Consider the following 10,351-nt stretch of genomic DNA (forward strand, 5'->3'; position numbering starts at 1 on the left):
CACATCCTGATGGCCCCACATGCAACTATATAGGCCTCTTTGAAGATTGACCATTTGTAGGGTGATTCATGCATGGAAGGATGGAAGAAGTGAATCGATGCACACATGCTAACATGGCACACGCGTAAGAGATTTAGAACAATAGTTATTGTTTTTTGAAGTCTTAAATCATTTGAACAGTACTTGATTCCACCGAGAATTTTTGGATTTTCTCTAGCTGGTCGCTGGACTAATTGGGTACTTTTTCGATGCTATCGAAGATGGTTCGATGATATCGAAAATTAGTTTGATGCCATCGAAGATTGCTCGATGCAATTGAAGGAGATCCGATTTTCATGTCTTGTCTCTGGATTGATTATGTATTAGTTCGATGCCATCGAAGATGGCTCGATGCAATCGAAGGAGATCCGATTTTCATGTCTTGTCTCTAGACTGATTATGTATTAGTTCGATGCCATCGACATGGCTTTGATGTCATCGAAGGATAAGTTTCGATGACATCGAAGTGTGTTCGATGACATCGATCGGATCCGTGCAGATTTTCGTAGAGTTGTGATTTTGCAGGATTTATTTTCTATTTCGATTGTGATTCTTCCAAAGGCTATATATTGGGGTGTAATCGGGACTGGGAGGTATTTAGAGCTTTCTAATTTGTTCTAGGGTTTCAAGGGTGTAGCTTGAGTTGATTCGATGTTGTTTGAATAGGGTAATCTCTCTACTCTTGTAATTTTCTGCTTTCATAGTGATATATGTCGCTTTGTGCCGTGATTTTTTTTCCTGCAAGGGTTTTTCCACTTTAAATTTGGAATGTTTGCGTTATGCTTGCTTGGTGTGATTGGATTACTTCACCCGGTTCATCTATGTGTGTTTCCGCATTCCCCCAACAATAGTTAGGTGGGATTATATTTGAGCATGCCCTGGCTAATAACTCTACCAAATCCGCTCATTAGATGAGCCACACTCATGTGAGGATAAAGAACGGTCATGAAGAGAATAGCTAACAACCTGAAGACGCATGTGGCTCACTGATCACCAAGGAACACAAGCTGACATTAATGCTGCCAATGGTCGAGATGATGGATACCAACCTAAGATATCTGAGGGATTAGGGTATGATAGTCTGGATATATACTAAATCTTTCAAAGACTATAACTTTATGATTGTTTATCTATTGTTTAATTGTGTGGATAATATATTTATATTTTTTAAAAAGCTATCAATGAGCTTTACACCTTTGCCACTAGATAACTTTGCAAAATTCAAGTATTTTAGAAGTTAAATTAAAATTCTAAGGTAAGATTTACTATTTCCAATAAATTTTATGATATTTAGAATTTTAAAGATTCAATCATTATCTAGAGACTCTGTTTCAGTGGAAGAGTTGTTATCAATTTTGATAGGCTTACATGTCTTCAGACTATTTTTAGTAACTCATACTATTTGTATAAAATATTTTATTTGGAGTCATATTAGCTAATAGAGCTTCTTTTGCTTATACAAAACCATCGAATATATTATAAGCAACACTTTATCTAATAATATTAATTATACTTATTCTCTTCTAGTGATTTCTCTCTTTTTATGAATTCAAGGACTAATTTTGTAAAGAGGACAGTGATCTGTTTTCTTTTAATTCATGCACCCATTATATTACAATTCCATATTAATTAATATGTCTGATAAAAATTTAATAATTTTTTATTTTCAAAATAATTTCTTCCTTGTCAAATCACATTCTCCTTCTTTATAAGCCAAGAATTCACTTGTTTTACTTATACCATTCAAAGCTACATGGAGGTACAATTATTGAAAGGTATGCATGCATTATCACCCCTTTGATTTTTTTTTACTTGTCTATTGTACATGGTTTCACACAAATGGTCATTCATATGATCATTCGTCTGGTTTTTCATCTAAGCGACCCCACTAAATGAGGTATTTTTAGGACAAAAAGAAAGAAAGAAAGGCATGACCTACCTAAGCCGTGCAAAAGGTCAACTAAACTATTAAGATGTGGGAGAAAATTAAGCCTTTTGTTGTCAATGTCTTAAATTTGTCTATAACTGGGTATGTCGATGACATTGACAGACCACTTGATTCCATCGAACAGAAGTTGATGCCATCAACGGATGCTCGATCCAATTGAGAAGATTTGGAAAAATCCCAGTTGATTGTTGGACAATTTTGGAGTTCTTGCTACTTGATGGCATCAAAGGATATTTGATGACATCAACTGGTTCTCGATGGCTGTTGATGCCATTAAAGGACCCATCAAAGGTGCGCAAAGAATTGTGTAAGTGCGTGATTTGTTTCTTATTCAGGTTGTAATAATATATATATCGGGTGTAATTGGGATTAAGGGAGGATTAGAGTTTTCTAATTTTTTTTCTAAGGGTTTAAGGGCATAGCTAAAGATTCAAAGGAGATTTGAGGGGTTGTTCTAATCGGTAAGATCATCTATCTCTGGTAATATTGCTTTCATAGTGCATTACTCGTTACTTTGTGCCGTGATTTTTTCCCGCAAGGGGTTTTCCACATAAAATTCGAATTGTTCTCTGTTTGGGTTTGCATGTACGATTGTGATTGCTTTGCTTGATTCCGCTTTGTGTGCTTCCGTAAGTCCCAACAAGTGGTATAAGAGCTAATGTCGGAAAGAAGATTGAATTTGAAAGAAAGATATCAATGACATCTAGCATGAAGTTCTATATAGAGAAGTATTTTGGTAAAAAAAAAAATTGAACTATGGAAAGTTAAGATGAATAACATCCTAATTTAGCAAGGATTAAAAGATGTACTCCTTGGAAAGTGATCAGAAACTATGAAAGAAGAATAATGGAACAAGTTAGATAAAAATGTCAGCATCTCAATCAAGTTGTGTTTAACGAATGAGGTCCTTTATACTGTTATGAGAGAGAAAACTTTAGCTGATACATGGGCAGGACTGGAGAACATCTATGTGAAGAAGTCTCTTGAGAATTGCTTGTATCTGAAGCTATAATTGTTCAATATAAAGATGACGGAGGGGGCTGATGTTGAGGCCCACTTCAGTAACTTTAATATACTCATTTGTAAATTGCTAGATGTTTAATTCTCTTCCAGAATCATATGTCATTACAAAACTATTTGTGCACTGGTAGGACAACCATTAACGTCGATAACGTTATCTTGACACTTCAATCAAAGGCGATGAGAAAGAAAAGCGGTGACGTGTGTGCTTCTACAGATATACTAGTTACGAGGGGCAAAGATTTTAAGCGGGATAGAGGATCTTTATGATCGAGATCCAAATCTAAGGGCAAGGGTAAAGGCAAGATGAAATGCTAGAATTGTGGCATGATAGGGCACATGAATTGTCAGAATCCTAAGTCGTTGAAGGAGAAATCAGAGAGTTCTTCTAGAGAGGCCAAAATTGCAAAATCGAGTGAGGAGACGAGTGGTAGTGATGTGTTGATCACATCAAAATCTGAGTATTTCAATGATGAATGAATTTTGGATACGGGGGCTTCATATCACATGACTCTTCATAAGAGTTGATTCACCAGTTATAGTGAGTCCGATGGCGGCTAAGTGTTTATGGGCAATGACAATGCTTGTAATGTGGTTGGTGTTGGATCGGTGCGCATCAAGATATTTGATAACATGGAGCGTATTTTGACCGATGCAAGACACGTTCTTGAGTTGAGGAAGAGTCTGATATATCTGGGAGCACTCAGAGCATTATAGTGCAAATTTATCTAGTTCGATCGTATCCTTAAAGTTTCAAAGGGGGCACTCGTAGTCATGAAGGCACATAAGAATGGTAACTTTTATAGGTTGATCGGGAGCACTTCATCAGGTGGAGCTGTAGTGTCTGTAATAGATTCCACGTATGCACGCTTAGGTCACATGAGCGTGCGAGGCATAAAGATATTTTCTGACTGTTGTTTGATTCTAGCTTTTAAAAACATTGATTTTAGTATATGCAAGCATTGTATATATGATAAACAGTCAATGTTATCTTTTCAGTCTGAAAAATATGTTTGTAAGTGAGTTTTGGATTATATGCATTTTGATATATGGGGATCATCGCCCGTAGTTTCTGGTGGAGGATCGTCATGGTTTGTTACGTTCATTGATGACTATTCCAGATAGGTGTGGGTTTATTTTATAAAAAATAAATTCAATTTTTTCATCAACTTTAAACAGTGAAAGACGCTTGTAGAAAAATGGTCAAGGCGAAAGGTGAAAGTGTTGAGGATAGATAACGATAGTGAATTCACTTCTAAGGAATTCAATTAGTTTTGTAACGATGAATGGATCGTGAGGCACAACACAATCCGCTACACACTTGAGCGAAATGGTATCATTAAACGGATGAATAGACTCTCTTAGATAGGGCCCGATGCATCATGAGTAATGCTAGATTGGGTAAAAAATGTGGACTAAGGTCATTAACATGGATTATTACTTGGTGAATTGGCCTCCTTTTACAACTATAGATTATAAAATTCCAGAGGAAGAGTGGAGTGGTTAGTAGGTTAATTACTTGAGGCTGCAAGTATTTGGTTGCAATGCTTACTTTCATATACCATTAGTTGAGAGAAATAAGCTGGACCAAATGGCTAAAAAGTATATCTTCATTGGTTATGGTAATGGTGTGAAAGGGTACAAGCTATATGACCGAGTGTAACGCCCTGAAAATCGGAGGTCGAGTAGAAGTCCAACTCCTGAGTTCCAACGCATCACTTATGCAACATATTTAATGATGATTAAATGTTGTCTGTATTAGTGTATAAAACATGAATAAGATTAAGCCAAATCAGCAAAATACAAACCAGGGACAGTTGTAATATGCAAGCAGAAGACTGACTCAAATACGTATAACTTTACAAATCAGTATAAGTCCCCAAAGTATGTATGCATTGCCAGGTCAATAATTACATGTATTGTTTCAAAATATAAAATGTCAAAAATGTAATAGTCCACTACAAGTATAACCCTAAAGCCCCACCGATCAGAACGGTCTATGTAAAATCGCCTGAATACTACATATATGAGAAAGCATCCTCATCGTTTGCGAAGTCTGCCTCTGCCTCATCAGTCGGGTCTCCATCTGCAACTAAGACAGAGTCTGGTTGGTGTTTAAAACATCGTCCCGCAACGTGGGAGTGAGTGATTAACTTAGTGGAACAATAAAGCAAAGGCTAACATGTTATCAATTCAGTCAAGTAGTAATGATAAAACAATACAATCGAACATCCCTAAGTACTCTGATTAATGCAGGAATGGTATGTATAAATGATGCATGCCCTCGCCTGCACTTCCTCAAAGATCTTCATCTAACGGTCGAGCATGTCAGTCACTTCCTCGTGCTCTCTACACATCGCTAAACGACACATGCAATGCGGTGCATGAGCGTGATTACCAAGTTCTTATTAGTCCTTTTCATACAACAAGATTGGGAAGCTAAGGTACCTCCCTTATATCAATTCTTAAACAATGATCCATTATAGGGTCATCAGTCCTAGCAATACTCATACGATGTTACGGTTCTAGGTTACTGCAAAGGGCTCGTCACCTTATCAGTGCAGGCCTAATTTGTACTCTTGTTGCTATATAAGGGCTTGTCGCCTCTACGCAGTCTTAGCGTACGCTCGAGGTCACTACAAAGGGCTCGTCACCTTATTAGTGTAGGCCGACAGCTTGAATACAGTATCCCATACCACCGTATTTAGCTCACGAGGCTGTGTTGCTCACTGGACACTACGGGGAGGCTCGTCACCCTAGCATAGGCTGACAGCTCGATCACAGTATCCCATACCACCATGCCCAGCCCATGAGTCTTAGCGGATCGAGATACCAAGGTTAAAGGAGTTTTTACTGGTGAGTTTGGTACCTTAGATTCAAGCAGTAGCGTCCATACATGGTGAACATGCATCGGGTCAATGGGGTTACTTGACGAGCTCAACTAGTATGAGCACACGTTGAGTTGATCAACATGAAGTGCGTAAGCACTCCGTGTGGCCTAACCACTGTCGGCAACCGAAGTACTACTCGGACTCATCGAACACGTCCTGTGGGGCGAAAACAACCTCAGCCACCAAGTCGAGATCTGTTACCGATTGCCTGGACTATTCTGTAGTCCCAAACACATTCAATTATAACAGATAATCATATAAGATAATCAAAGCAGTAATGGATCAACAATTCCAATCATACAAGCATATGAGCATTTGATAGATTTCAACTTAAACATGAATTCACATATATGTAGTCCCTAAGTAAAACAGACAAGAATATAAGTTACATGGAGGAAATTATACACATCGTTAAGGTAGTTGAGTATCTTATCTCAACGCCCATACAAAGCACAATTTACTACACACTTGTTCATTCAGACATTTTAACAAACACTTAGGCTACATATTCCAACATACATGACGTATGTTGGTGATAGCACATATTAGGGCAATTCCTTTCACTAAGGAATTGTTACACCTACAACTAGTATAAACTCATGACAATTAATCATGGCAAACACACTTTCAAATTCCATACGTATACGAACCTTTCTACAAATACATGAAATACACTAAACTCAATATAGTTCATATATATCTGAAACGCGAAACAAACATCGCATTTGGCATGTGAAATAGCACCCACATCAGTAATAAACCATTAACCGACATTGAAAGCCTTGAAAACCATAACCTATACGTTTATAGTCCGCACCTTACGCCGGTAAACACGTAACGGATTCATTTTAGACACTCAATCTTTGTCAACAGCGGATTGACAACCTATAGCATAAATTAGGTTAGCTATTTCATAACTTACACTATCTGAAACCCTAAAATAGATTAGGGTTAGGTTTTCTTACCTAAGAACGAAATCGGAATCGCCTGTATAGCGATACAGGAATGGTGGTTGAATGTGTGGAATAGCGGGATCGAATCCCATGAAGAATCTCCAACTCTCACTCACTTTCTCTCTTTTCCCTTCTCTTTTCTCTCTTCTCTCCTATAGGGTTTCTCAAATTCTTATGAGGTGAGAGAGAGAGGGTTTAAGGTCCTTATATAGGCCCAGGACTGATGGAAATGGCCCCAGGGCCAAGGTATACTTAGGTTATATCCAAAGGGTGTCTCTTTCAGCTCAACAGAGCACTTCTGGTGGCCCTTTTTTTATGTGCGGTCGGACTTAAGCTCCCTGACCATGGATCTAGGTCAGGTTGAGTTTTCGTTCCGATCGATTTTACAGATCAGCCGTGGCGGACCAGTGTCAGTTCAACGGTCACGGTCACTCGATCAGGGCCACAAGTACATCGACATGTAGGGGACATTTCCCCTGATCCTACGGTGTATTTGGGTCAGATCTTGACGGTTTGAATCCTTATATTTGACCTGCAAACGACACGACTCAGATTACTTAAATTCAGATTTCATTCTAAAGATATTCACGTTTCTCACACACTTTGCTCCAGGCTCAAATTGTGCATTTTTAGATACAATTAAGACTTAATTTTTGAGGGGGTTGTCAAGTCCAGTAATGCGGTCATAACTATATAATTTTGCGGTCATCGGACTTTCGATGTGCGGTCCAGGTCCGATACGGGGTTTCAGTGTGCTCCCGAGAGCAACTGGGTTTAAGGACAGATTCTAGATTTCAGGGTAATGTAGCATCAATGATACTACACGGTTTGGGTCTTGCAGATCATATTTAAAGTGATTAGTGCTAATTTCATAAGCACTCTAGTTTAGCACTTGCTAACATTAACCTAATTTCTAAAGGTTTTGGTCCTGGGTGATTTCTGCCTGAGGTGGTACTCGAATCTTTGTACGGATTTTGACGTTACACCAAGTCACATGAAAAATCATCCTTATTTGTGTTGTCAAATTTCACAAAGGATCCTTGTTCCATAATGATGAACACAAAGAGGATGAAAAGTCAGTTGTAGATGTTTAGATAAACAGAGATGAGACATAGGCTGATACTCAGATTGATATAGAGGTACTTGAGTAGGTGGAGTAGCCACCTGTGAGAAGAAATCCTCCAAGGGATCGTAGGTTATTGGCGAGATACATGGACGATTCAGATATTGCATTTTCTCTAATTACGGATGAGGAAAATTGATATACTTTTTATAAGGCTCTTGATGATGTAGATACCGAAAAGTGAAAAACAGTGCATGACGAGATTGACTCCCTGTATAAGAATGAGACGTGAGAGTTGGTGGAGCTTTCCGTCGGCCATAAAATGATCGGGTGCAAGTGGATCTTCAAGAAGAAATATAATAGGTACAAGGTAAGGTTGGTAGCAAATGGATATGCTCATAGAGAGGGTGTTGACTTCACTTAAATATTCATGCACATAGTGAATTAAGTATCTATCAGATTCGTATTGGCGCTGGTTGTCTAATATAATCTCAAGCTAGAATAGATGGATGTGAAGACTACTTACTTGTATAAGAAATTGGAATAGCAGATTTACATAAAGCAATCAGGAGGAGTCAAAATATATGAGGTAGGAAAAAAAGGTTTGCAGGTTAAAGAGGTCGTTGTACGACCTGAAACAGTCGCTTAGGCAATAGTACAAGAAATTTGATTCTTTCATCATAAGTCAGAAGTTTACTACGAGTGAGTATGATCATTATGTCTGTTACAAGATGATGGTTGATGGAAAATTCATTATCTTGGTATTATATATTCATTACATGTTTATTGCTAGTCATAGCATGTCTGAGATCAATATACTAAAGACTCAGCTATTAGAGACATTTGAGATGAAAAATCTGGGGGCTACAAAAAGGGTTCTCGACATTGACATATACAGAGACAGGTAGAAGATAATACTATGGTTATCTTATGTAGAGTACCTTAAGAAGGTATTGATAAAGTTTGAGATAGATATTGTGTAACATCCCGAATTTTCATGGCTAGAGTTTGTACTCGTGCTCGAGAAAATCGGGTGTTAATAATGTATATATTGGATGCTTTAAAAATCACACCTTATTTTTTTTATCACATCCAGATACATTCATGAAGGTAACATTCATGAGAATAAAATCGACTGTATTGATTATTTCATCAGAGTAAAAGAATTTAGTAAATAATCAAATGCCCTCTCAATGAGAGTTTATTACATTTATCGAGTTCGCAGCGGAAGTATAAAACTAAATCATAAAACTACCTTCTTATTCTTTCAGCATAATCTTCCATAGGGAGATTGTCCTCGAGGTTTTCACTCTGTACATCACCTGCATCATCTGTATGGTTGGAGAGGGTCAACGCCCTACTCATAGTGATGGTTATCCTTTAAGATTATCATTAATTTAAGAGATTCATAAAAGTAATATAAGGGTTCTGATACATCTTGTACTCCACTACTACGAGGGGTATCAGCATGCGCAAATAACCTACATAAGATGCATGTCTAGCAATGTGTGTGCAGCTCATCATACATAGTAATAATCACAATGTGGAATATGATTCATGGAAAACTCGACTCGACCCGCATCCCATAACTATGGATATTCACCGGCATAGGCAACGCTACCGTGGATTTACGTGAGCACCTCGAAGCTACACAACACATGAGTCGAATGAATTATGGAAACGATTTGTTCATGGATCGACTATTTGCGACATCTAATCCCAGAAGTGATGTAACATGCATTATGAATTACTTACATCGATTTGTGCACCACTACCCACAACTCCTGGAATTATACATCGACCAAGAGGGTCTCTACTTAGAACGCATTACGTCTATAATAAAATATTCGAATCACTAGTTGTGATACCTCTTAACACATCACTTGCACTTATATAGTAATAAATTGAATTATGAGAGTTTTGGAATATTAAGACACGTGCCCAAGCTGTAAAGGTAAATAACATAAGGCTAGTAAAGTAAGGAAGAGAGTAGCAATGGCTAACTCATAAAAGGAGAGTGACAATGGTCAACTCAATAAAAAGAGAGTAGCAATGGCTAACTTAACAAATAGAAGAGCAGCAATGGCCAACTCAATAAAGAGAAGAGTAGTAAGGGCTAACTCAACAAATTGATAAAGGAAAGGGCCAGGCCTGTATCCATCGTTCCACATAAATTTATAAAGATCACTTATAATTGACATCATATCATGATTCTTAAAAGGGTAGATAATTGTTGATGATAAATTAAATAATTGTAGGAAGAAAATCATAGCAACATGAAAACATACTTTGCAATAGGTAAGATAAAGCATATCAACTTAAATTACCGTAAGCTTAAAGGATAAAACCCTTACCTCCCAATTCGATTTCTCTCTAATGTTGTTTAATCTATAATATCGTACCCAACTCTAATATAATCAGTATGTTTCCTTAAGTT

Source organism: Magnolia sinica, chromosome 1, assembly GCF_029962835.1.
Source record: "Magnolia sinica isolate HGM2019 chromosome 1, MsV1, whole genome shotgun sequence".
NCBI lineage: Eukaryota > Viridiplantae > Streptophyta > Magnoliopsida > Magnoliales > Magnoliaceae > Magnolia > Magnolia sinica.